The sequence below is a fragment of the Amblyomma mixtum genome, chromosome 6 (genome assembly GCF_055824585.1).
Source record: "Amblyomma mixtum isolate Tamu chromosome 6, ASM5582458v1, whole genome shotgun sequence".
Classification (NCBI taxonomy): domain Eukaryota; kingdom Metazoa; phylum Arthropoda; class Arachnida; order Ixodida; family Ixodidae; genus Amblyomma; species Amblyomma mixtum.
In genome coordinates, this window is record NC_143017.1 from 14,058,406 (window position 1) to 14,080,841 (window position 22,436).

Below are 22,436 nucleotides of genomic sequence, written 5' to 3' on the forward strand. Positions count from 1 at the left end.
GGAGACCAGCCACCAAGTGACAAGAGGGTTTTGGGCGTTTGGTGCCCAGCTTTCGCCGGTCGCAAGCCAGAGAATCGGTTGGAGCCAAAGGTTCACAAACAAAACAATGTTTATACAGCGATGAGACGATACAGAGGATTTCACAATCACTAGTACAAACACATATCAAGAGATTAACAACACAATGCAACTCGTGCAAAGCTAAACTCGAGAGAGAATACGAGAAAAAGGCAATATTGCACCTAAAGTGCACTCACACAAGAGAGAAAGGTAAACAAACAAAACACAATTTGTTCACCGGGCAGTGCGGCAGTCCGACGACCAGAGTTCCACGACGATGCCGTCCCGCAGACTGGCGAACGTTGCCTCGTTGGACCGATGCTGGCCGAGTGGTGTTTTCCCGGGAGTCGAATGGGCGCGCTTCGATGAAGCTTAAACGGCGGTCCGGACTAATGTGATAGGGGTCAACGCCTTCTTTTATAGGCTCGCTTCCACGTCTGTTTGTTCTACGCGCCAGATTAGGCGCGCACATACACTCAGCATTGGCAGTGCTGTCTCCCTTCCCTCTTCTCACCGGCCGCGCGTCCCCATTGGTCAGAGGTCGGGGGTCGCATCTCGAAGATTCGAGCGTGTTCTGGCGTGGCGCCGTCGCCGACGTCCGAGTGCAGAGGAGGAGGACGAGTCTTAGTGCACGCAAGGCTGCGCCTTTTTCCCCCCGTCAGCGGTAAAAGCGACTCGTATGTTCGAGAGAAATCTTCGGCATGGATGACTCATTCCCTCGGTGCACGCCGTGTCGGTGAGCGGTGGTGGAGAGGAGAGAGAGCCACGCGCCCAGCGGGGGTTTTTCTTCTCCCCCGTTCGGCTCGCGCCGGCCAGACACCATGCGCGCGGCGGTGTTTTCTTTGTTTGGTTCAAAAGTGCGCCGAATTTTGTGGCACTGCCTCTTCCTTTAAGAATATTGTATAACAATGTTCACAAATCACAAAATTCGCGCGCACATGCATGAGCTCACAAACTCCATGGCGAAAGCCAAAATACATACATCAACACAATGATGTTTCCACATACGTAACTCTATGCAATGTTCACAATCCACATAAAAACACGCCGCGATTGGGCAGAACATTAACAGAAGGCTACAAACATGGAGCACGCAAATACAAGGCACACTTTCGCCTATACTTCCAAGTTTGGCCTACCCAGCGGGCTCGGAGAAATACTGCTTGCTTCAAGCTTGCAGTCGCGCTTTTAATTCCCTTTCTGAAGCGGCTGCGGCTTTTCTTCCTGTCGCGGGTTGGACTCTTCTTCCGCCTCATTCTGAAGCGTCTCTTCCGAACGCTGTTCTGGCCCAGCTTCCTATTCGTACTGCTCTCTGTGCATCGGTTGATGCTTCGAACCCTTCCCCTTTTCCTGTGGTTAGCGCGTCCGTTGCGAACAAATTTAACACCAGTTCGTCCATTATGGCTCCACTTCTGTTCTTCTTTTCGGCGCGCGCTTTCTGTTTCCGTTTGCGCCTACAGACGGAGTCCTTACTGAACGCTGGGCTCGTTCGTCTTAATTTCTTTCTCACTTTGCTGCGATATTCGTGCAGCTTACTTGCATCCGACTCAGCGGTCTTCAGCTTATTTCTCTTTCCGTCCATTCTCTTCCTGAATCTTCTCCATTGTTTCTGCAGTTCGGTTCCACCTGTATCGGCGGTGTTCGATTCGCTGCTCTTTCTTTTTACTTTCTTCCAAGCTCTACTTCGGGTCGAGTCCGATTCGTTTTTGCATGCATCATCCGAGATGGGTTCTCGCGATGAAGCCTCTGATTCAATCCTTTTGGGTTCTTCCTGGCTTGAACTTCCTGTTCCTTTTGATATTTTCTTCTTCTTTCGCTTTGGGCGCCTTCCTCGTGAGGGGCATTCAGAGTGCTTCGCTAGCCGTTGGCGACTCATTCTCCTCACTTTTGCTCAATACTGCTTCCTGAATTCCTTCCGTCAGGAGGTTGCTTTCAGTGCAGTCGTAAACAGACCATTCCCCGGTCTGCTCCTCTCCTTCCGCAGCACGTTCTCCTTCGTCAGAGGCAAAAATTTCATCGCCTTCCTCATCGAAAAAGGCCTCCTCGCCGCTCGAGGGTTCACTCGGAACGGTTTCCGGGTTTTCTCTGTGTGCGCTCTCCTCAGTGCCCCTTAACCACTCTTTCCCGTGGTCTGCACAACAAGCGTCAGACGCGTTGCACTCGGAATTCTCGATGGAGTTCCTAACTGCTTCATCGCCGTCATCAGGCGACTTCCTTAGAGTGCACTCTGACTGTAGCGTCAGGTTGGCCTTGTCCTCAGTGCCTACCGCCTCAGCAGTAGCTACACTTTCAACTTCCTGAGGAAGCGACACTCCGGTCTGTTCTCTACTCTCTGTGGTTTCAGTTGCAGGAACAGGCTGTTCCACAACCTCAGCCTCACTAATGAAGCTAGTTACAACCTCTTCCGTGGTTGTCAGCAAATTAGACTCGTTAGTCCTCCACCCGGCCTCTCCGGGGCTAAGCTCCACTGGCTCCCTCACGTTTCTCGAACGCCGAATTTCAGCAAGCTTCCTCTGAATGATTGCCATTTCTTTTTCAAAAGCTCTTTCGGCCGCTTCTTCGCGCCTTTTCCGTTCTCTCTCTTTTTCTTCACGTTTCCTTTGCCTCTCTTTCTCAGCCGCTTCTCTAGCGCGCTGTCTTTCTTTCTGTCTGTCTCCTTGTTTTCTCTGCCATTCTCTCTCTCGCTCCAAAGAGAGCTTCTCCGCCTCTTCTTGTCTCTTCTGCCATTCTCTTTCTCTCTCTTCTCGAGCTCTCTCTCTCTTTCTTTCTCAGCTCTCTCTCTTTCCTGGTCCACACATTCTCGCAGTTCGGCTCTGGTCATCCCGATCTGGAGACCGACCTCTATTAGCTCCTTTAGCTCCTTGAAGCTCATATCTGTAGACCAAAATCTACATTCAAGGCAATGGATACCTCTAAACGGTGAACATCACAAACCGCTTCGGCGCGGCACCTCACAATATCGCTCTGCTGCTAACCCTAGTTTACGACCTCTTCGTAGACTCCTTCCGACTCTTTCTCCGTTCCCTGTGCTTGCAAACACCAAACATCATGTCGCGGACGCCAGAATTTATTGTCACCCAGACTTCGCCGCACTTTTACGTGTGAAGTTCCCAGACACCCTAAGAGCGTGTGGGGGTAGCGGTCTCGGACTCAAAGGAGATGCCCTCGACTCAGCGTGGCAAACGCAGCGGAGACCAGCCACCAAGTGACAAGAGGTTTTTGGCCGTTTGGTGCCCAGCTTTCGCCGGTCGCAAGCCAGAGAATGGGTCGGAGCCAAAGGTTCACAAACAAAACAATGTTTATACAGCGATGAGACGATACAGAGGATTTCACAATCACTAGTACAAACACATACAAAGTGATTAACAGAACAATGCAACTCGTGCAAAGTTAAACTCGAGAGAGAATACGAAAAAAAGGCAATATTGCACCTAAAGTGCACTCACACAAGAGAGAGAGGTAAACAAACAAAACACAAGTAAAACTCTAGTTTGGGCGAGTTGGTTCATGATGAAATACAAACTGGTGTGGCGCAAGAAATGGGGACACAGAAGGCACACAAAACACAGGACTGACGCCAACTCAGACTTGAGTATCTTGCAGACGCGCCTGACGTGCCCCCAAGATGGCTGCAGAACACCGAATAATGACTGAACCTCCAAGGGAACTATTTTCCGTTTCAAGCAGTAGGAGACCCCTCGAGACTGGCACGTTGAGACAGCAATCAGGTTGAGACACGTAATGGCAGGTTCGGTGCGGAAGCTTAGAAAGAGGAAAGGGCCCATTGTAGGAGAAATATGGTCAAGTAAAACTCTAGTTTGGGCGAGTTGGTTCATGATGAAATAAAAACTGGTATTGTTCTTGCGCCATACCAGTTTTTATTTCATCATGAACCAACTCGCCCAAACTAGAGTTTTACTTGACCATATTTCTCCTACAATGGGCCCTTTCCTCTTTCGAAGCTTCCGCACCGAACCTGCCATTACGTGTCTCAACCTGATTGCTGTCTCAACGTGCCAGTCTCGAGTGGTCTCCTACTGCTTGAAACGGAAAATAGTTCCCTTGGAGGTTCAGTCATTATTCGGTGTTCTGCAGCCATCTTGGGGGCACGTCAGGCGCGTCTGCAAGATACTCAAGTCTGAGTTGGCGTCAGTCCTGTGTTTTGTGTGCCTTCTGTGTCCCCGTTTCTTGCGCCATACCAGTTTTTATTAAACAAAACACAATTTGTTCACCGGGCACTGCGGCAGTCCGACGACCAGAGTTCCACGACGATGCCGTCCCGCAGACTGGCGAACGCTGCCTAGTTGGTCCGATGCTGGCCGAGTGGTGTTTTCCCGGGAGTCGAACGGGCGCGCTTCGATGAAGCTTAAACGACGGTCCGGACTAATGTGATAGCGGTAAACGCCTTCTTTTATAGGCTCGCTTCCACGTCTGTTTGTTCTACGCGCCAGAGTAGGCGCGCACATGCACTCAGCATCGGCAGTGCTGTCTCACTTCCCTCTTCTCGCAGGCCACGCGTCCCCATTGGTCAGAGATCGGGGGTCGCATCTCGAAGATTCGAGCGTGTTCTGGCGTGGCGCCGTTGCCGACGTCCGAATGCAGAGGAGGGGGACGTGTCTTAGTGCACGCAAGGCTGCGCCTTTTTCCCCCCGTCAGCGGTAAAAGCGACTCGTATGTTCGAGAGAAATCTTCGGCATGGATGACTCATTCCCTCGGCGCACGCCGTGTTGGTGAGCGGTGGTGGAGGGGAGAGAGAGCCACGCGCCCAGCGGGGGTTTTCCTTCTCCCCCGTTCGGCTCACGCCGGCGAGACAGTGCGTGCGGCGGTGTTGTCTTTGTTTGGTTCAAAAGTGCGCCGAATTTTGTGACAGACGGAAAAGCCGCAGTCAGGCCAGGATGAGAAAAGAGAAAGGCATAGCGATAGGGTGGCTGTTTCCGATGCAGAAGCTGGCGTCACGCTGTTGCGAACTTCCCATTTGACCGTGAGAACCCAGCTGACAAACGAGAGCATCAGCCGCGCGAGGATAGGCTAACGGCACGCGTGTCTACTCATGCCTCGGAAACCACGCGTCTAACGCTCAGGGACTATACAATCAGCTGTCAGGAAGCAGTTTTCAGTGCCATTGTGGACACCGGCGCACATATCACCGCAGTGCGCGAAAGCCTTGTACCTGAGGAGTTTGTACCCCCACGTGGGACAACTGAACTCATCTCCACTTTCTGAGAAAAAGTAGAGGCGAAACTGGCAGTTAATGCGTTGAAGCTGTATTGTGGTGCTTCCTTAATTGAAAATGTGGACGATGCGAGGCCAGTGACGTGTGCGCTCACCGACAAGCTCACCCATGCCGACTGTCTAATCTCGGTAGCGGCATGGAAACAGCTGCACGACTCGCGCGAAACGGACAGCGAGGGTCTCGTGCGGCGGTTGGAACTCTTTTTCACCGGAACAGCGCGCACTAAGACACGGACACGAAGGGAACTTTGTCGCCGCCAGGTCGCCGCTTAGAAAGTCGCTCTGCCGCCGCTTAGTGGAGCACAGAAGTTTCGGGTGGAGCAGCGTAAGGATGAGACTCTGCGCCAGGCCTGGCAGAGCAGTAAGCAGGGATAGGCTGGCATGTCAGTCGTAGACGGAGTTCTGTCTCATAAAGACCAGGTGCTAGGCCAGGGGGTACGCAGCTAGTACTGCGAAGATTACGGCGCGGCCACGCAAAGCTTAGCACCTGAGTCGTTTTGGAAGGAGGGGGACACCTGGGCTTTTGCAAGACTAAAGCTCGCCTATAGTACAGTTTCTACTGGCCGGGCATGGAGAGTCTGATATTCGCAAACACTGTGGCAGCTGCCATAGCTGTCAAGTGCGCGCAGACCACCGGCGAGCTGATAGAGTACCGATAACGCCTCTCATTCGCCCGGTTTCCCTTCCAGAAAGTGAACATAGTCATCATAGGCCCGATCGAGCCATTGTCTGGCCTAGGACATCGGTAAGCGCTTTGCATAATAAATCTGTGCACGCGTTGTCCAGAAGTAGCCTGGCTTAGGTCTTCATCCGCCAGGGCAACCTGCGATGCGCTGCTTTGGGTGTTTAGCTTGACGGGTGTTCCCTTGGTAGTGTGCTCAGACCGCGGCACCAATTTCACAGCCGCACTTACGGAGGAATTTCTGGAAAGGCTCGTCTGTACCCTACGCTTCCCCGCCGCAAATTATCCGGAGAGCAATGGGGTGGTGGAGAGGTGGAACAGTCTTTCAGACCATGCTCTCGCACATAATTGAAAAGGAACCGAAAAACTGGGGCAAGTTCATTCCTTTTCTTCTTTGGGCCTATCGGGAGGTGCCACACGACATCACTGGCGTGTCATGCTTCCGAATACTTTACGGCCAAGACCCAGTGGGACCGCTAGATATCCTAAATCAAAGATGGGCGGGAGATATTGAAGTACCCGGGTAACTAGCGACCGCCTCGGCCGAGTATCCGAAGAAGCTGAAAGCAAAGCTCGAGATCGCGGCCGACACCGCGGAGCTAACGACTAGAAAACAGCAAGAGGCGAACTCGTCACATTACAACAAGCATGCAATGGTGAAAATCTTTCGAGAAGGCGAGGCGGCCCTCGTCTTCGACGAAAAGAGGCCAGGGAAAATGTACCCGAAGTGGCTAAGGCCGGCGGTGGTGAAAAAAAGGTACCACGAGCACTCGTACTACGTACAGATGAGTGACGGTCGCCGCATGCTAGTACATGCAAACAAGCTACGCCCGTACGTCGGCAAGGTGGGTTCGGTGAGCGTCATATTTCATGACGACTGCGACTTTGGAGAAGTCGAATATACCCCGCGCGTATGGAACCTCCCAGAGGACTTGGCAGTGCTTACGCCTGATAGAACAAGTCACTTACACAGAGATGCCGCGACGCTGGTGCACGCCCCGTTCGAGCAGCACCAGGCATTGTTTCGGAATGAACCATCGATCGCACGCGTGGGCGAGCACAGCATAAAACTCGCGGAGGGGCAAACCCAAAGCGAGGGCACTCTTATAAGATCCCAGAGGCTTTAAAAGACGAAGTAACGAGGCCGATTGATGAACTCCTCGAACAAGGTCTCATCTAGCCATGCAAAAGCCCTTTCACACACCCGATCGTACGCGTTCCGAACAAGGACGGGTCGATACGTCTTTGCATAGACTCCCGAGCACTGAATGCGGTGACGGAGATGGACGCATTTTTTATGGGTTGCCCCCAGGAGCTGATCTTGCGAGTCGGATCCGCGAAGTTCATAACTCTTTTGGACCTCAGGCACGGCTATTGGCAGGTGCCACTCGCTGAGGATTCTCAGCTCCCGACCGCCTTCATCTCGCACCTAGGTCAATTTGCCTGGCGGGTGATGCCTTTCGGTCTCAAGAACGCGGCGGCTGCCTTTCAAAGGAACATGAACCAGTTACTAGACGGGCAGGAAAAATACGCTTGCGCCTATCTAGAGGTTATCACCGTGTTCAGCCCATCTCTCGAATCGCACTTCCGTCATCTACACCATGTGTTGTCTACTTTGGAGGAGGTGTGCCCGCATACTAGCACGGAAAAGTGCCAAATAGTGCTGCCCTCCATCCGCTACCTGTGGCACGTTGTAGGTTCAGGCGGGCATGGCCCAGCCAAGAAGAAAATTGAGGCTATTGAAAGCATTCGAATCCCCAAGACCAAGAAAGAATTGATGAGCTCCCTTGGGCTATGTGGCTACTACCGTAGCTGTGCTCCGAATTTTGCAGGAATCGCTCTGCCACTAGCAAGCCTAACGGACAAGGGCGTGTCGAATCAAATACTATGGTCAGATGACGCGGACAGATGTGTCAGGCGTGTGACGTTCCCGCCTATAGGGGTCAGTCACAAAGAAACCTCATATGCTGCTATCTATGGGTCCTGCTGAAACGAGTAGAATTGAGCCAACAAGGCGGTAACCTGAAAAAACATTATTTATTTCACTGCCTGAGCGCAAAACTGGAAGTCGGCTCACCGCTGGCTTTTAGGAGAACTGGTCGGGGCTTCACTCCGCTTCGGCTCTCCCTTGGTCCGCCTCTCTTCCCGGGTTTCATCTCTCCTCTGTCCGTTTTTCTGCGAGCACCGCGCCTCTCGAGCTTCTCGGCTTCTCCTTCTCTCTCTGGGCCCTCCTCTCCCAACGGTCTTTTCGCCGTCGCTGCTCCTACAGCTGGCCAACGGCGTACTCCGAATTTTCCGGAAGGAGCCCCCTTTACGACACGAAGAACGAAGGCCTCGTTGGGGATGTGTCCGAGGGATCAGGCTTCCCTCGCAGCGCAACGCTCTCCTGCAGCCAACGCCTCGCCTCCTCTGCTGGCAGCCAGTCCAGTGCCAGCCGCCCACTTCCTTCGCCACTTCATGCCGTCACGCAGTCTGTAGCGTCCGCTGCTGGTAGGGCCGCTTGCCGGCCGCACGCTCGCACAAACGCGCTTGTCTGCCCGCGCCCGAAAGGGGAGGGGGGGAACGAGCGCACAACCGCACCACAAAACAGCACAGAATTGTGGTGAGCGTCGGCCACCACACGTGGCCTCTCGTCTTCTCCCCTCCAGCTGGCCGTCCCTCCTCTGTAGCACCCGCCGCCTTCCACACCAGCGCCGTCGCAGGCATATCAAGGCCTGCAATGAGAGGCCCTTGGCACTAGTAGGCAGAATGAGCTCATGTTACCCTGGTTGTGAGCAATGCGTAGGCCTCATGTATGCAGTTCATAGCAATTATATTAGTTTCATATTAATTGTGTATTTTATGTGCATATGCTTCAGTTGGAAAACAAATGCGTTCTAAATATGGTAGGAGTAATATTGTTAATATTCTTGCCAATACGGAAAATATACTGCTTTCGCCCGCTTATACATTAAAACTATGCGAAAAATACGCATTACATACATTACACTAGATGAAAAATGCGCTAAAATATGCATTAGATACATGACATTACAATAAAAATGCACAAAAATATGCATGAAATGCATTACAATAAATATACAGTCGGCTTCAACAGCAGAACTAATCAGTTACTACCTTGCCAAAGCGATAAGTCCAAGGATCCTATCCTGAGAAAACGCGGAGTTGTCATTCAATCAAGTGGTCTCTGGCAACAAAAGGCAACGTGACGGAAATTGCAAGGGAAAGATGGCTGGCACAAAGTGACGTCAGAAAACAGGAAGTTCTCCGGAAAATGCGACACTTGGCTTGCCTTATATACACTCCCCTAGAGACGACACATTATCTTGCGCGGTGAGGTGTCTCAGCAGTCAGAAAGGCTAAGGCTGCTGCCCATTTTGGGTGCTATTCTGGCCGCGAAACCCGTTCTCTGCGCGCGATCCCATATGCGCGCGATCATATACGGCCTTTTGACTTGCCCGGGCCTTCTCGCGGCTGCGGTTCGCCTCCTTAATAGAATTTTCTAAGCGCTCAGGCATTCGCCTTGCGTAGTCGTTGACATCTGCCGTGACTCCGTGGGCATCCTCCAAACCTCTCATTAGCATTGTGTCCTTACGCGTGTTCAGCTGCCGATCAAACATGAGAAAGGCCGTCTAAAGCCGGTCGAGTGATCTGCACTCGTGCGCAGATCGTAAGAGCGCATCCCGATTATTGAGTGATCTCGCATTTGCGCCCAGGAACGGTTTGAGAAGTCGATTTCGGCGCTCGCTCTAGACTGGGGATTGTAGCACGTGCTTGTCTTTTGCCGGACACCCATCGCTGCACACGTAATACGGAAAGTAAGTGACAGCCGCTCGGGGAAGCCGTAGCGGCCAAACACTTCATGCAGCCTTGCTGGAATCACCCGGGGAGTCGCTTTTCGCAGCGGGTAAAATTCAGCGATCCCACTGATATGACGCTTGACTACCAGCACGTATTTGTACCCTTGTTTGCAGCGCGGTGGCGGCCCTATCAGAGCGCACGCCAGGATCTCCTAGGGTTTGGTGTTTATGATGGGCTAGAGAAGCCAGGTCCATTCCTACCGCCAGGCTTTCTCTCTTGGCAGACATGGCACGTTCGGAAGTACCTACATACGCCAGCCTTCATTCCCGGGCAGGTAGCGGACCGACAAAGCGTCTGCCAAGTCTTCGGAGCGCTCCCGTGACCGTCGGCATCATGATAGTGCCGCATAGCGGCGCGCCACAGTTTGCTCGTAGTAACGGCTTTGAAACGCTTATCTGAAGCCTCTTTTCCTGACGCGTATTTTACCAAACCTTCATCACGGTACAGCAGGAAGTTCTCCAACTGACTCGCCGCAATACTAGCGTCAGGAAATATAACGGCAGACTCATTACCATTGGATTCATAACATAATTTTGCCTGACTCGCAGTAGGGTCCATCACTTCAATAAGGCTACTCATCACCTCCTGATAAAATGGGACTTCCTGCTGAGCCTTGACAAGCTCTTCTCTGCTGAAGGCAACGTCAAGGGCGATCCCTACTCCGACGAGGTGCACGTGCTCTCGGGGAGCACGTGCACCTCGTGGAGACCGCGAGTAACTTCTTTCGCTGCCCTATTTAAAGGAAATAAGAAATCGTGAAGGTTTTCTCAGGAACTAAATTTGCTAGTTTGCTTATGCAAACTATCTGCGTAAGTATGCTCAGCACCAAACCTAATGCAACCACGATTTTCATTAATTGCACTGCCTAAAACATTTTTCACTGAGGAAACAAACTAGTTTCTTTCTATTTAGGCTTCAAATTCATGCTCGGACAGCAACTGTTTTAATACACTGTTCAGTAGCAAGAAAGGTTGAAAGGGCTGTGTTCATTATCCCATGTTTCTGTTCTTATTCTAACATTTTATTCAAGTTTCCTTCGCGCGATGCAAAACTGCTGTACCAGTCAACCAATCAGGCTGTATGCTTGGCACAATACCTGAAAAATGAACTGCTCTAATAATTGTAAATTCTTGAACACTTCATGCGCATTATGTGCTTCCAACATGAACGGTTAGGTTTTTTTTTGTGTTCTTTGGGTTTCCTGTTGTGCGCTCGACAGTCATGCTAAAGCTGCCTCTTGAAGCCTCAGGGGGCTCTGATAAACACCATATAGCTATGAAAGCTTTTTGATGCAAATGCCATCTTTAACTATAATCGCTGCCTGGGGAAAGTAACAGAGCTACTCTCACAACTTGAGAGCGGTGCTGTTGCATAGTTGTCCGAGATTAGTTCCTACAAAGGAACATTGGCCGCTGCATCTAATTGCACACTTACCTTTGCCAACATGTCAAGCATCAACAAAGTGCGTGACATCTGGCCGCTCGTTCCTCACATAGGAGCGCACTTGGGTGTGCCGGTCAGTGACAACGAGAACCTGAACATTGCTATCGGTAAGGCAACCTCTTTTCACGCTCTTAAGCTCTCTAGCGCCACTGCGCCAGACTTCATTAGAGTGCAGAAGGAAGTGAAAAAAAAGATACTAGAAATTACCGAGATCAATGGGTTTTGAACATGAGTAAAGAATATCGTTGCATTATCTGGATAATAAGGGAGTAATTACTCATTGGCATCCACCCAAGCGCAGCCATACGGCTACAAACGAAAGTTATACAGCTTTCTCAGAACCTTCGCAGTTAAAGAAAATTTCGTCCTGGTCCGGGGTTCAAACCCGGGACCAACGCTTCACCGGAGCAGTCGCTCTACCAAAGCTGCAAATTAGTCACCAGGTTGATGGATAAGTCCATGAGGGAATAGGTCCCATATTTAGCGTGGTATCCGGGAGAATCATCCCGGCTGTCCCCCGCCATCTTGGCCCCAGTTGTCCCCAAGCGGCTCAATGACCCCGCTCTTTCTTTTTCCCAGAGCTAGAATGAAAGGTACACAGGTATCTGCACATACACATGCATACCCATGAACAGCTGCGGCCAGAATACAGGTCGTGGTTTGGTGTTGTAGCTTTTTTCTCGAGTTACCATTTAGAGATAGGAAGGCTACTTATGCATGTGCATGTGCCAGCCTAAGTATTAGGTGCCATGTAATAGCTGGGTAAGTTGTGATAATCATATAGTTAACAATGCATGCTTCTTGTTGTTATGGCCACATCTACATATGCACACTACTGTAACAATCACAGCAATAAGAACAAAACAAAGAAGAATTGTAAAGTCATATCAGCGATACATTCACAGTGCGAAAACAAAATTACCATCGTTTAAGAAGTACGCTACATAGACCTGACTAGATTTTCAACAGATTACTGCTTGAAAGAACATCCGAGAAAAATTTCTAACTCTTTCTAGCATCTCCAGTTATCATATTTAGCATATTTCCCAGGTTATAGCCTGCAGACTGTACTTAAAAGCTGACATTTCACTATGTGCCGACAACCTATGTGTGTGGACTATACATGATTTAATTATTTTCAGAGCTGAAGAAGCCTATTGTTGATTTCAACGTAAAAAAGACGACTCTGCCTGCCACATTTTATTGTGCTAAATCACATAGCAAACAAGTCTGATATGAAGTAAGCTTTGATGTGCAAAGCAATCCTGCTCATGCTGGCTGCTTTCATTGTTGGGATTTTTGAACACATGCACATAACGTTGATGAATAACACCAGGGGTGGCAGAGTACTTCTTGAAGTACAGTCCTTCATAGCAACATTCAAGCTCAGTTGAGTTTAGCAGGCGCCAGCATTAAAGTAAAACCAATCAGCGATGAAAGAATTCGATACACCTATGTGGGCTGTCACTGTAACAACAGAGGGAGATGCCAGAACGGAAAAAACATGGACATGCGGGACACTGTTTGGACCAAACATCAACGAAAAGCTAGCAGTGTGAGTAGGACAGTCGGGATAAGCAGAGAATATGGCATTGACCATTCAAATAAGAGAGGTCACCTGTACTATGATATCTTATTAATGCATCCAGAAATTCAAGGGTGGTCTGTCGTAGCGTCCAGGTTTATGAGAAGGGAATGTGTGTGTTCGATGGTGCCTAAGGGCTGCTCACGTGAGCCAGAAAACTGGCATCGGCAGACTGATACTGGTTCTGTACCGCTGGCGGGAAATTTGTGGAACATATTTTCAGCCGAAATTCCTCACTGTGGACTATGCACAAGGTGTTCACTATGTAAGCGAAATTTTCTCACTTTAAGCCAAAATTTACCCCTGCAGACTTGTGATTTGTGCAGAGTATATTCAGGAAAATTGGGTACTCCCAATTGGTCAATACGTTATATAGGTCAATGACAGTATGAACACTGCTGAGCATAGTCACCCAATGTCTGATGGACGACATGCTGAGTGGCTTAGCTAGAGAAAGAACTTTTACTTCTGCTACGTTGGCTACAAAGTCCAATGCAACGATTACCCCCAATGGAACGATGGCGCAGTGAAGCGCCTTTTTAATCTTCATATCATTCTTAATTTTGAATCTGTTAGCCGCTCTTGTGATAAAAATGAAGCACTTAGAAACGTTCGTGCCATAGTGGCAGTGGCCAGAATGCATGACTTCCTTGTTGGGATTATTCGTGTTTTTTCCCCGAGTTTGTAGCTGTGTTTGCACGTCACCCTGGCCATGGTTCACTTATCGGTTGGTCGAGAAGTTTAGAAATTGAGATTTTATAAAAAAAGGTCCCCATATATGAGAGCAAATTTAGTACAATTGAAGAAATGCTGGCATTCATAGATTAAAAATTCAAACGTTATGCACAGCTGGGATCAAGATGCCTTTCTGGATCCAGTCGTAAGTTCATTTTGAGATGCAGCAAATACAGGCAATCTCCATGAATCGCAGGGACGGTGTCGGGCTGCATCCCGTGAACAAGATGGCACCAGCCAAAAGTACATTTTCATGAGCAATGCGCTTCTTAGTGGGCTGACCGAACCTTGGATAGATGCACATTCGCGCGCGTTTGTCACGATGGCAAGACAACCAATGTCCTGCGCACACCAAAAATGAGATAAAAAAAATTGGTGGGGTTTAACGTAGTTAAACCGAGAGCACTTGCGAAAACAGGTGTTTATTCTTCAACTGGAGAGGGCAGTTAAGCTCCGCCTTCAGAGCACGACGCGATAAAAGCTGAGAGTGAATGCACATGTATGCAGAATTTTTCATCCTCGATTTAACATCCATAGGTGGCGTAGAGTCCTCATACCACTACCAGCGCAGTGGCGCAGCGTTGAAGAGATTTTCTGCAGCACTGGCAGGTGGCTGTTTATCACATAGCCACCCATAGGCTTTGGCGACCCATGTTGCTCTTCCCGAGAAACCTCTCGCGCAGCTCGCGCGAAGATCTTCCGAACTTACCCGACCTCACCCGAGTAACTCTGGTAAGCGGTTGCCAAGTAAGCCTAGCGGCTGCCAAGCAAGCCAAGTAAATCTAGCTTGCTTGGCTGTCACCTTAGAGTTAAACTATGCAGAAGCACTGGAGCAACTAGATTCAGATATAAACTATTCATCGGTGACTTGCATGGCGAGAGTCCTCGAGGAGCGCGGCACGACCGGCTCCTCCTGGCTGTGGTGGAGAGAGCAAGCTGACGTCACGCGTCGTCAAAGCAACGGAGAGGCTGACATCACACCACGTGTTAGGCGCGGTGGCGGCTCCTCGAGGAGCAGGAGTGTCCACGGACCACGCGATGGGCGGTTAGACCAGGCGTAGTATTGCTTTCGCAATAAAAAAACATTATATGAAATAGCAGTCCGGTATACTGATGATAGACCAAATAGAGAAAATTTTTTATTTGTTCACCACATCACCGAATGCATTTACACCGACTCCTAACCAGGACATTTTCTGAGGAGACCGAAAACACTAAGCACAATGAAGCAACACTGCATGTAAACAGTGGACTAATTCTTTCACAGTGCACGCTAGCAGCCGAAGTGCATTTAGTTGGTCAAGATCCGACTAACCCCTCTTACAGCTTAATGCCTAATCACCACCATGGGAAATCTGTGCAGCTCCCATCCGTGTTTGTCAGGGGTGGTTTTAATTATACGCACTGTAATATAGCAGGCCAGCGCGGGCACAGGGCAGGCAATCACCGAAGAGGACAGAGGCGGTTGGGACCAAATCGCGAGACCTGTCTGTTGAACAGCCTATCTGGACTGACTGGACGTCGCGCTGACGCTGCCTGATAGCTGCCTTGCCACTACATTCTGGTCTTCGCCCGGAATCTCATCGCCCTTTTACATTTGGTGGAGGTCTGGGAGTCCCCCCACCCCGCAGGCGGTAGAGCCCCCATACGGTACAAAGATTTATCCCTGACACGCACCCTGCCAAAATTATTGACCTTTGGCAGCCTGCACATTGTGCTTCATCAGGAATGCGACCAGTTTCTAAGTGCGTGCTTGTGTACCCACCATGGTTCACGCTTTGCTTTGGGGCAATTCTGCGACCACTGAATCATGGCGTGCTAGCAATTAATTCTTGCATGAAGCATTAAAAGTTCCCCTGTGAAGCAGAGATAGAAGCAGCACCGCTTCACTTCTGCCGCCAATAAGGCAAGCATCAAAACTACAGAACAAATTTATCAGACCATCGCTACTTGCATGCACTTCTGCTGCTACAGTACACTGGCAGGCAATCCAGCTACCAATCAGATGCTCCATTTTCCTTCCTAGATATTGAAAAAGAATGGTGGAACTGCTGCAGCACCGGACAAGTTGCAATAATTTACAGACCTTTAGAGACGACTGCGCAAGGGGGTGGTATTCCCTGCAGGAGATGGAAAGCTACAGCAAGCAATCTCCGCAAACAATAAATTTTCGAGCAGTTGATGGTTCAGGGGCTGACCTACACGGCTGTTTGGTATTGTCATGTGCACAACGAATGGGTGCACGCAGCATATGACTACCATAAAGTTCAAGGAAAGATAGCCTGCAAGGGGTACTGCAAAAATATTTTTGCTTACAATGTTCTTGCTAAACAAAGCTTGTTTTGAAAGAACTGTACCTAACAAAACACCTAAAAAAGTACAAATATATTTTGTTCTAATATTTAACCCACGCTGCTGAGCTGTCTAACGTCGACTCTTAGTGGGTGTCATGACGACCGTCACATAACGTTAGAGGCAAGTCTTCACATTTTGGTTATGAAGACCTTGGTCCCATTTCCTCTTGCAACATAATGTCTGCAAATCTTAGGTCCGTCTAACATCGTGCAATTAAGGCAAGTACTAAGGGCCTGTGCAACTGGCGAACACGCTAACAGTAAAGTTCTGGAAAGCTGAAGGAGCATCTCATTGGAAAGAAGCAACTAGCCTCTCGTTACATATTTGTAGGTTTACACTACAGCTGCATGTGACAGCCGTCTCTTGCGACATTTTACTGCAGTTGCATACTTCTATTGTTGCATACTTCGCTCTTCATTTATCGAAGCGGCTTTCTAGCAACAAATACCCGAATAACGTGCTGATTTTAAGCTCATTTTTAAAGCCAAACGTCGGACTGACTTGTTGTCCACCACCTGGATGCTTTCTAACAGAACAGCGCTGTTCCAGCAACAAGTGACATGAACTGTGTTAAGTCTAAACAAAACACCACATTAGTGCACTTGCAACTTCTACACCTCGCTACGCATTCCTGCAGCATACACAACCTCGTGTCAGATATTAGCCAAGTAATGAAACAGATAATTAATGTAACATGGATGTAACATGGATATAGACTCATTACATGTATTCATCAAATCACGCTGCATGCATTACAACATGCTTCCAAAAAATGAAAACAAGACCAAGAAACTCTCCTTTTCACGCGTACCAGCTGCCTTTGTTGCGTCTCCTGTTTGTACACCAAAGCTTCTCATTTTGGGCATGAATGCCACCTGGGTGGACTTCAATAGCATTTGCACTGGGCTCTTCGGCTGAGTACCACACTTGTCAGGTGGTGTTTGGGCGTGTGTTTAGTAGTGATCCTGGTCGAGAGTCTAACTCGAGGGCTAAAATGAAGAGAAAACAGAACTCTGCATGGTAGCTGAATGGAACGCTTTAATAAGCGTTCCATTAAGCGTTATATATATATATATATATATATATTTACATATATATATATATATATATATATATATATATATATATATATATATATATATATTTACATATATATATATATATATATATATAATCAAAAATTATTTTTTGCAGCTGATTAATATAAGATAAAGCCACCAGAAATTGAAAAACATAACAAGATTTAATTCATATTCATATAATGTAAGCAAGAGAGTTGGGGTTTGATGCCCCAGCAGCTAGCGCCGACAAAGGAGAGAAAGAAGAAGGAAGCCGAAGCTGACGAAGTTCGGGTTTGCGCTTCCGAACGCCGGCCTGCTGAGCAGCACCACTGAAACAACGACTGTGGCCGTCCATACTAACTGTGCGCGTCCCCACATTACACTTGGTGGAGGTGCTGCCTGCTCTTCCCCTGGAGCTACGCCACGATGCCCAGGCTACCCGGCTCTACCGCGACGTCCGACACCCCGGCACAACCTGCCCAAACCGCTGTCATCAGTTCCGGTGCCATCCGCCAGCGCGACCCGACGATCTTCAGCGGCACTGACGACACAGACGTCGAAGACTGGCTGGCCTCCTACAAACGCGTGAGCGCTTACAACAAATGGGATGACGTCGTTAAGCTCACAAACGTCATCTTCTACTTGCCCGACGTCGCCAACTTATGGTTCCGCAACCACGACGCGGATTTTACTACCTGAGCGGCTCTCAAAACCAGCCTGACTGACGTCTTCGGCCACCCCGCTGTCCGAAAACTTCGTGCCGAACAACGTTTGCGCAGTCGTGCCCGGCAGAACGCCGAGAATTTCGCCAGCTACATCGAGTACGTAGTTGACTTGTGTAAGTGGCTCAATCCATCTATGAGCGAGGCTGACAAAATCCCACACATTCTGAAAGAGATTCAGGACGACGCATTTGAGATGTTGTTGTCAGAAGATCCTCAAACCGTCTCCGACGTCGTCTCTTTGTGCCAGAGCTACAACGAACTCCGAAAACAGCGTCATGTCATCCGGCGTGCCATTTGCCCGGACGACAACCTATGTAGCTTGGCGGTAGGCGGTCCTGCCCACGATCAGCCGACACTTCAGCACATCAAGTAGTTTGCGCGGGAGGAGGGCGCTCGTCAATCATCGCTGGTTATCTGCCAACCCGCCCCAACGCCATCGCTGTCGCCTTCGATTCAGCGTGTCATCCAGGAGCAGGTAGCTGAGGTCCTGCCGACCACTAATCCCCTCCCTCTGGTCACTGCACCGCTGACATATGCTGAAGCAGTCGTACGGCCACGACCTCAGCCGGTTGTGCCTGCTTATGCGCCATCTTTCACCGTGTACCCTCAGCGGCAGCTCGCCCCTACACTGCCACTCACCATCCTCAGCCTCGCATCGGTCCCCGCCCTATGAATCCTTGGCGCACCCCAGATAACCGCCCCATTTGCTATGCCTGCGGTCTCGCTGGTCATGTGGCCCGCTGGTGCCGCACGAACGGATCCGGATCTCACGACTACGGGTGCCCGCCGACGTACGACGTTCCGGTTTCTTCCGTACCTGTCTCTTCTTCTCTGCCTCTTCAGAATCGCTCTGCGTCTAGCTCCGACTACTACAACCGCAGCCATCGGTCACCGTCTCCTCGACGCCGTTCGCTTTCTCCTATGCGCCGCCGGTCACCACCCCTCCAAGCGGAAAACTAGGCGCCGCAGTTCCGGAGGCAAGAACTGCGCCGTTAACGGCTGTCTCAAGCCCTATCACAGCTCCTATGAACTTTATTGAAGTGATCGTTGAAGGTGTTACTGTTGACGCGCTTATTGACACTGGTGCTGCCGTGTCCATCATTAGTCGCAACTTGTGCCGCAAACTAAAAGAAGTGATGACGCCGCTTTCTGACATTTCCCTTCGCCCCGCCAGCACTGAGCCCATTCGCCCTCTGGCAGCATGCACTGCCCGCCTCGTCACCGAAGGCCTCTCGTACACCAATGAGTTCCTCTCATGACACCATCCTCGGATGGGACTTTCTGTCCGCGCATCACGCCATCATTGACTGTGCACGTGCTCAAAATTGATTGGTCGCCGCTGTGTTATGCTCTCTTCTGGACGCCTCCCCTCTTACCCCCGCGCCTATTCTCGCCGCTGACGACGTCGACGTGCCAGCTTTCTCTTCTGTTCTCGTGCCGCTAACTTGTGCTGCCCTCTCTGACGATACTGTCCTTTATTCACCCTCTCCTCTCTGTGCACACCGCAAATCTGCCATGCTCCCTCATGCCGTGCTCACACTTGCCCTCTACGTCACGAACCTGTTGCCTTTCCCCACCACTTTACTTCGGGGAGAATCGCTTGGCACAGTTGATGTCATCGATCTCGACGACGCTTCTCCTTTCCTTGATGACCCTGACACCCATGACATCAACGCCTCCTCCCGCCGACGTCGCCGACCCGTCCTACCCGGATATGTTTTCCCATTCTGTCCATGCCAATCTGCCACCTCACCTCCGCGCCCAGCTCATCGCTTTGCTGCAGCGCTTCCACGCATCCTTTGACTCTCCTCTAGCACCGTTGGGTCTTCGCACCATATCGACACTGGCACCCATGGACCCTTGCGCCAACGCCGCTACCGCGTCTCCTCCGCCGAGCGCCGCATCATTGATGAACAGGTGAACGACATGCTGCACCGCGGCGTGATCCAGCCCTCTCATAGCCCATTGGCTTCTCCGGTCGTGCTCGTGAAGAAAAAGGACGGCTCCATTAGATTCTGCGTAGACTACCGCCGGCTAAGCAAAATTACTCGGAAGGACGTCTACCCCCTGCCTCGTATAGATGACGCGCTGGATTGCCTGCAGGAAGCGGAGTACTTTTCTTCGTTCGATCTGCGCTCTGGGTATTGGCAGGTGCCGATGGCCGACGTCGATCGCCCGAAAACAGCTTTCATCACACCTTATGGGCTGCAGGAATTTAATGCGATGCCCTACGGTCTCTGCATCACGCCTGCCACTTTTAAGCGTATGATGGACAACATCCTCTGTGGGCTTAAATGGCCGACATACCTCTGCTACTCGGACGATGTTGTCATCTTCTCCCAGAATTTTCGGTCTCATCTTCTCCGCCTGGAGAGTGTTCTTCGCTGTCTCAGTGACGCTCGCCTGCAGCTGAACTTGCAAAAGTGTTGCTTCGGCGCCCGACAGCTGACTATGCTAGGCCGCGCCGTGTCCAGGGATGGTGTTCTCGCGGACCCTGCCAAGCTCCGCGCAGTTGCTGATTTCCCGAAGCCCACCTCCCTGAAAGAACTCAGAAGCTTTCTTGGACTTTGCTCCTACTTTCGCCGGTTCGTCAAAAATTTTGCTGCTGTTATCGCCCCGCTGACGCAACTTCTCGTTGGTAGCCACCACTTGTCGGCTTGGTCCCCTGCGTGCGACGAAGCATTCGCAACGCTGCGCCAGCTTCCCACCTCTCCTCCGCTCTTGCGCCATTTCGACCCTTCCGCGCCTACAGAACTCCACACAGACGCCAGCGGCATCGGTCTCGGGGCCGTTCTTGCTCAGCGGAAACCTGGTTTCAATGAGTACGTCGTTGCTTACGCCAGCCTTGCGCTCACAAAAGCAGAGACTAATTATTCAGTCACAGAAAGAGAATGTTTGGCGATTATTTGGGCGATCACAAAATTTCGTCCTTACTTGTATGGACACCCGTTCGATGTCATTACAGATCACCATGCCCTTTGCTGGCTGTCTTCACTCAGGGATTCATCTGCACTGTTAGAAAATTCTGTACATCTACGGGAAAAGCTGCACGAATCTCGCCCCGCACGCCGGCACTATCGCCAAAGTATAGTTCTTGTTTCGAAACGGGAACGGCTACGCAATTTAGAAATGCGCAACTAAAGCGAAAAAGCCTTCGTATCTGCGTGCTGGCATGTTGTGCTCCCATTGAGACTGTAACTCTCAAAAGAAAGGTTGTGCCTGTCACCTACATCCACAATTTATCGCACCAATTAAAGGGAGACTGAAGCACTTTTTTTGAAAATCAGGCTGGCAGCGGCGTCCTATAGTTTTTCATGCTGTATACTGGAATATCGCATCCAAATAAGGCAAAAACAAGCGCGAACTGCCTTTTTTAGCCGAAATATGCAGCCTGTGTCGCGGGGCACGCCGCGCGGCGCGCCGCCGCCCGTGATTGGTCAAGAGAGGTCGTGACGTCACTTTGAAGACAGGAGAAGCTGCCGATGCGGATCCGGCGCTGCGTTGAGTGCAGATCGCAGCTTTCCGTGTCGTTGTAAAAGCGAATACGGCGGCTATTTTTTTTTTACTGACCTCCGAAGAAAAGGATGCTACAGTTTGCTCATTCCACGTATCGCCTGAAACCAAAATAGACACAAGCAAAACATTCTACGCCTAGCATACGCCAGCGTCAAAGACGCGATGCAGACCATGCATAAAAGGTGCCAGCACAACCTCGGCTCGTATTCTCGGAAAGGAAGGGGTGCGAACAATACTCAAGTCAATTACCACCCCCGGACGCCTCCTGGCTCGCCCGGAAGAGCGTCATCCTAAAGAAAAGGCCTAAAGCACTGTGTACAAAAAATCCTGTTCTCAGTACCCGGCGTTGCAGGTTGGGGCAAGAAAGTATTTCAAGGAAACAATGAAGGAGCACGAAGTTGATGTCAAAATTAGCGAAGCGCAGTGGCCAAGCACTGCGAGGCATGTGACCACAGGATAGTGACGCAATCATTGTGCGCTGGAAACCAAGTCAAATACGCGCACAAGGCTGCTTCTTCACTCGTGGCGCGTTCAGCAGATGGCAGAAAATATTAATCGCTGCCTCGGAAACGTTCGTCTTTCCTAGATTTGCAGTTTAGGTTCAGTGAAGTAGTTGCCAACTATATGTGTGTTTAAAAGCCAAGCTAGCTGCAACTAGCCCGCTGACACAACTTGACGAAGAAACCGAGTAAGGTTGCGGTGTTTTTTTTTGCAAAAACTCGGTTGGCATTCATTTCACTCATAAATTTGCATCCGAAATCAACGTCGAACGCTTTCATTTTAATCGCTTAGCTACGATTAAACGAGATACCGTACATGAAGAGCTTCGATGCTTGCTTGCTTTGCTTTATTGTGCTTTGCTCTGCTTGCTTGCTTGCTTGAAAACGTCGAACCGAGTATAAAATCACTAACCGAGCCTTGCTGAGCACGTCTCAGGTGGTCTGGCCGCACCTAAGCTGAGGAGAGCGACACATGCTTAAGCCTATATAAGGTTTCTTCAGGGGCTAAGTGAGCATGTTTCTACTTTTAAAAGAGGCGCTTCTTCGGAATGGTGACGCGCCTCTCCTGCGCGAGAAAATCGAAGGAACTGTGTCATGGTTCAGCAGCGCCTTTTCGACAGAAATCTCCAGGGGTCACATTAGGGACAAGCTCTGCCTGTAGCCGCTCTTATGAAAGTGCTT